Below are 6,352 nucleotides of genomic sequence, written 5' to 3' on the forward strand. Positions count from 1 at the left end.
ACAAAAAAGTACTTACACATCAATAACAAAAAATAATACACTTTTTAAATGAATGTATGACAAACAGATATCTCTGTGGGAAGTGTCAATTGTTGTAACCACCATTAAGGATCATTTGGAAATATCCATCAAAGTTTCAAGACATTCACCTTGAACCCGTCATTTCAGGTCTAGCTATTACACAGGTATGTTCACACAGTGTAACAAACAATATGAATATAATATAGGAGAGTACTAGAAACAATTTAAATCTGGTTCATTAGGGGCCAATTACACAAATTCTATTAATGCACATGAAGGCATAATGTACAACTGTTAAATAAAAATAGAAAGGAGGCCAGGCATGGGGATGCATGCCTGTAATCCCAGTATTCTGGGAGGCTGAGGACACTGTTGGTCCTAATATGTAAAATCTTCAGATACTTTATGTTAGGAGAAAAAACCATTAAAACTATAAATTATGCTACCATTTGTGTTTGTAAAAACTGAAATTAAAGAGAGAAGTTATTCGAGAGTATTCAAATATTTGCTACATTGGAGTTACCCCTACTTAGCCCTTCTTATGCCTCATAGTAACTTCATAAATTGACCACAGTAAATATAAGTATGTGAGATGTAGCTGTCTTGCTAAACAGAGTATTAGGGGGGCTGGGGATTTAGCTCAGCGGCATAAGCGCCTGCCTTGCAAGCAGGCAGTCGTGAGTTCGATCCCTGGTACCGATAAAAACGAAAAAAGACCAAAAAAAAAAAAAAATCAGAGTATTAGTGAGGCAGCCGAGAAGACACCCCATGCATCCTCTGGCCTCAGAGGCCAGCACCATGATCCAGCACAAGAACTAAAGAAGTTTTTGTCTGTTAGCTTGCCCTACATATTTCCGACTTGCCAAGCCCTCTTAGTTGTGAGACAATTCCTCAAAATCTCTTTAAACACTCTCTCTCTCTCTGTCCCTTCCTCCCTCCTTCTCTCTTTCTCCCTAATGATTCTGCTTCTCTGAATAACCTTCATACAGTAAGATAGAAATCTGGGTACAAAGGAACATCCCTCAGGTAAACCCTACATCTTAAGCTTTCTAATGCCACTACTTCTGATGCAACATTAGGGGTAGTATGACTAGAGACAGGTACTATGAACAAACTGGCAGAGAACCTGTAAGCAAATGGAACAATTATGATATCTTAGCATTTGTGCTATTTCATGTTTTATAATTTGCAGTGCATTATTTTAGATATTATATCTTATACAGCTATTGCTCCAATGTGTGCATGAGTGTGTGTGTGCGTGTGTGTGAGAAAGAGAATTTTGCTGCACCCTGAATATATATTTTAAGTATTTTTTATATGATGCCTACATACCTTTAGATTTTATTACACAGGGAAGCCACACAATAGACTAATATCACAAACATCTGTACCTACTAGCATTCAAGAATTTAAATATGAATTTCAATATTCCCTGAAGCACATTGCTTAGAAAACTTTCATGTGGTAGTGGTAGAAAATGGTTTGTCAACTTGTCTTTTGTGGCTTTAAGCCTTCAAGTTCACTTTAGAGTGAGTCCAAACCACTCAAGAAAGCCTTTCTTCTTTCCTTTATGGCCACTTACACCTCACCTTCTTGATTTTCCTTCTACTTTTACTTCTCTTCTTTCTAATTTACTAATTTATAATGCTTACGGTAAGAAATAAAACCACTAAGAAGGAAGGAATATATTTAGACTAGCTAATTCAGAATTCTCTTTCCAGTAGAGAAATCACACTAAGGTCAGAAAGTTCTTTGGTAAACACAGAACAAGAGGAAAGAAAACCAATTATCTTTGAGGACAATACAATCCATTCTTGTAGCTTTAACATCAAGCCAGATCTGATGACTTATAGTTCCTTATCTGTAACCTGTTTTCTCTTGCATTTCAATTTGATTTTTCTACTGTATCTTAAATTTCTCTGCCTACATAACGATTATTCTATTAATTCCCAGCCCAAAACTCAGCCTGCCCCTAATCCTACTGTTATGGATTAAGAACTGCTGGTCAACTTAATGCCAGCTGGATTACATCAGCATGGCACTGAGCAAAGATGCTCCACCTGAGGAAAGTTGCCAGCATAAATAGGTGGAGAAGGTGAAGGAGGGTGTTGAGGCGTTAATGCGTTGTTGCGTTGAGGCATTGTGGGTTCTCTTACGAGCTGCTGTTTGAGCCTCTGGTTCTCCTGGTGTTATGCTCTATGCTTATCTCCCTAGTAACCAACATGGTCATGCTGTTCTGTATGTGTTGTTCCCTCTCACCCCAGTAACCTGTTTGCTGTGTCAACTTTTGTTCCCCTTGTAAGAGACAAATGATGCTGTGTCAACCATTGTTCCCTTTATGAGAGACAAATGTTCCTGGAATTGGCAGACCAGGGGCTATGAATTGGCTAACCACCCACTGTGAAATGCCTCTGCCCTCAAGCAAAGGGGAACACAGGCCCACTTTGTTTCTGTTTCTCATCGCTATGTACTTAATGATCAATGAGCTAATCATAATTGAACTAGAAAAATCAGTCAAAATTTTAACTCAGTTGCACAGCTTTGCAAATTCCATCTGCACTGTGTCGCTGGGCCAACTAAAATAAAAGTGCTCCCTTTAAAAAAGACGTCATCTTGCCCCATTTATCATCTTGGGGGTCTTGCCCCATTTTTCATCATGGGGCCTTGTTTTTTTGGGTGGGGGGTTACAACACTGGAGGAGCTTTGGTCCTCACATTGAGCATTGCTTCCTGGCTCTGGAGGGGAAGACATGTGCCTCTTGGTCTCTAAGATGAACTCATCATGCTGGCTTCCTGGCATGAACTGGACTTTGCTTGTCGGAGGAGGAGCTCAGGACCTCCGTGTAGCTGAGGATGGCTGTGGTGCTTTTCAGGACAGCCCTGGTTTTGTTCTGAGTGTGACTTCTCAGCTCCAGTGTAGAACTCAACCTATCAGCACAGCTCCTTCACCCTGATGGCATAGACTTTCTGGCTTCCACCACTGACCATTGGGCCTTCGCAGCACAGATCTGTAAAAGGGACTGGGGTGAGTCCTTCTTGTGGGCTCTGGACCTCCGGTTGAACTCATGGGAGGCATTGTCTTGAGCTCTGGGTTTTCATCTGGACTCATGTAGGACACTGCTGTGGGATTTAGTCTCTTGACTAAATATTCTATGATTTTGGTGTTGCGGATAGATTTCCTGCATTTTCTTATGTTAACTCCCGGTGACCATTATAAAATCATATTATAAACTCCATGTCCTTAATCTGATTGTTCTCTGCACAACCCCTGACTACACCTATATATTTTTCAAATCAATAGTCATGTCTTTTATACCTTTCTTACCTACTGACATTAGCTTTCTCATTATGATGATAATTTCAGACAACTATAGTCTACCATGTTTATTTTCTTCAAAAGAATAATAATATTGGAAGTTTCTCAGCTGCAGATTATACTTTCAAAAAATGACCACCAAAGCCAATGCCCACTGGAAATTTAACTAGCATAACCCCACAATTACCCCTATTTCTCTTCAACACTTGTAGCCATTCATAAACTGAATACAATACTGATTATTTCCACAAGGAAAAAAAGATCAAATCTCCACTCCTTTAGGTAATACTCTGTCACTGTTTTCCACATAGGTTTTTCCTACTCTACAGACTTCTTTTTAGAGCAGTGCTGCTCATATCATTAATTCTTATCAGTTCTGCTCCATCTTTTTTAGTCCATCATATTAAATTCAGTCACCCATAAAGGCCCACTTGTGGCAACAAGTGGGTCACCAACTTAATCATAATAACCCCCAAAATAAAAAAAAATAATTCTTACTACTGTATCATAGTATGTGTCCCCATTTCAGCTTCAAAATGACTGTCTTAGTTACTTTCCTTATCACTAGGACAAAAATATCTCACACTTAAGATTTAAAGGAGAAGAGCTTTATTTTGGCTCAAGGTTTTTAGAAGATTTGGTCAGCTGGCTCCAACATAGGAAAAGAATGTCAAGAGATAATCCCTTCCAAGTCACTCCCCCAGTAAACTGACTTCTCCCCAGGACCCGCTTCCTAACAGCACAGTTGGCTATGGATTTATCAGTGGATTCAACTACTGAGTGTATCACCTCCATGATCCCAATCCCCTTCTAAAAGCCCACCTCTGAACACATGAGACTTTTGGGGGACATCTACATTTAAACAATAACAACTGTGTTGGTTTGGTGCAGAAAAGAAGGGGTAATAAGTCAACTCAGTCCTACTCTCACTATTTCACGTGCACACACACATGTACAGCCAAGCTGAGGAGGTAGGAGTTCATGCTCTAGCTGCTGGGTATCAAGGGGAAGAAGTTTTGGCTTTTGGTTTTCTCAGAATAGAGTTTCTCTACTTTGATATCATTGATATTAGAGCCAGATAATTTTTTGTTGCAAGAGTTTTATTGTGTGTTGTAGGGTATTAAGCACTATCCCTGGCCTCTTCCTGCTTGTTGCTAGTAGCAACCTATATCACCAGTATGACAGTCAAAAATGCCTCCAGATATTGCCAAATACCATCTGGATGGGGCAGCAAAATCAACCTTATTTGAGAAGCATATGGTAAAACGAAGCAAAGCATAAGGAAAATATACTATATGTAAGATTTGGTACTATGGAGTTTCAGGAGGATGTCTCAAAACATATGCTGCACGTACAAGGGAAGACTTCTGTACATACAAATATATACAAATGCATCTTGGAATTTGAAAATGTGATAGCTCCCGAAAACCTAAATCAGTGATTGTAAATTTTTAAAATTTCCTAAAAATAGGCAAATTAGAAAAGCAGATAAAAACATATGAGAAAATACAAGAAAATTAGATTTTAAGTCTAGGGAATCTACCATATGAGTAGCAACAAGCTAAAAAAACAGGAATAAATCAGAGAAGGAGAAAGGAAGTTATCCCCAACATGAAGGAAATGGCTTTCCAGACTGCACGGTCCTAGCTAGTATAAAATGAATGAAAGCAGAGGCCCATATCAAGGCACATATTTTCAGGTCACTTAGAAGAAAGAGAAGATTTTCAAAATATTGAGGAAGAAAAAAAAGACCTTTGAATTCTTAGCAGCTAAATGGAAATTAAAAGACACTAAAGTAGCTCCTTTAAAATTCTCAATGCTATGTTTTCCAGACCTTGAATTATAAACCCAAATTACCAAGCAGGCAAGGAGGCAAAATACACACATTTTTGGGTTTTCAAGATCTTAAAGCTAATGTGCTTGCCCCCACCCAAAATGCAAAGAATACATGGCATCCAGGAATCACAGATCCAACACGCAACAGGAAAACATTGAAAGGGCATCCCAGAAGACAAGTGGCAGAAGTCCAGTGCAAAAGATTGTGGAATTGCAAAATGGCAAGGATCTAGTTCTTACCTAGGATAGCAGTCTTCAGGGAAAAATGACACCTACAGAGTTGTTCATATGTTTGAGTGCATCATGCTGAGTTACAATGCTGAGAGGAAACTAAAGGGCATTCATCTACAAATTAGACAATAAGAAGAAAACAAGGCAAGCATTAAATTCTAGCAAAACATTTTACAAGAAAGCTCTATCACTAATATAACTTAGCAACAAATAACATTTCCATAGTCATAATAACATAAATACTAACTCCCAATTTACCTAAAATTATATATAACATTGGCATGGGGGCGAGGATAAAAATATGTTTCTGTGTGCACTCATGTCAGGAGGAATGAGAGGTGAGACTGAAAGCATCAAAATTCCATTGTTAACCACCCTCTGTGATGGAAATTAACTAAACCTCAAACTGCAGTGAGTGTGTGTGTGTGTGTGTGTTGATGTATATGTCAATATTAGCATGTTCTTTGGTTGAACGAGAAAGGTACAAAGCAGAACAGTTAAAAAGCAGTAAGTGTTTGCCTTCAGAATGTGGAAATAGGACATGAAAGAGTTTCCACCAGTCTTCTTACCCACATACTATTCTTCATTTAACATTTGGCTTTAGGATCTCTTCCTGTACAAAATATTGCTAACACATACTCTTCCCTTTTCTCTCCACCCCCTGTTCATTACCATTACAAGAACCATTTCTTCTTGCCACAGAAATGTCTGCATGTACATATATAGGGATAGAAACATGGTTCTTTGTACATCTTTCTTTGTCCTTAGCAAGGATTTTTGCCCTTCCTTGTGCCCTAGACCCTTTGGAGTTTGGTGAAATCTATGAAAGCATTTCCAAAATAATGTTTTTAATGTGCATACAACAAAATAAAAGGAACTACACAAGAATCCAATTGCACTGAAATATAAAGTCAGGAACATATTAAAAAATAAAAGATTTGTGATTACA

Source organism: Cavia porcellus, unplaced genomic scaffold (genome assembly GCF_034190915.1).
Source record: "Cavia porcellus strain 051 isolate PalLab524CR breed Dunkin Hartley unplaced genomic scaffold, mCavPor4.1 scaffold_33, whole genome shotgun sequence".
In the NCBI taxonomy this organism is placed as follows: Eukaryota; Metazoa; Chordata; class Mammalia; order Rodentia; family Caviidae; genus Cavia; species Cavia porcellus.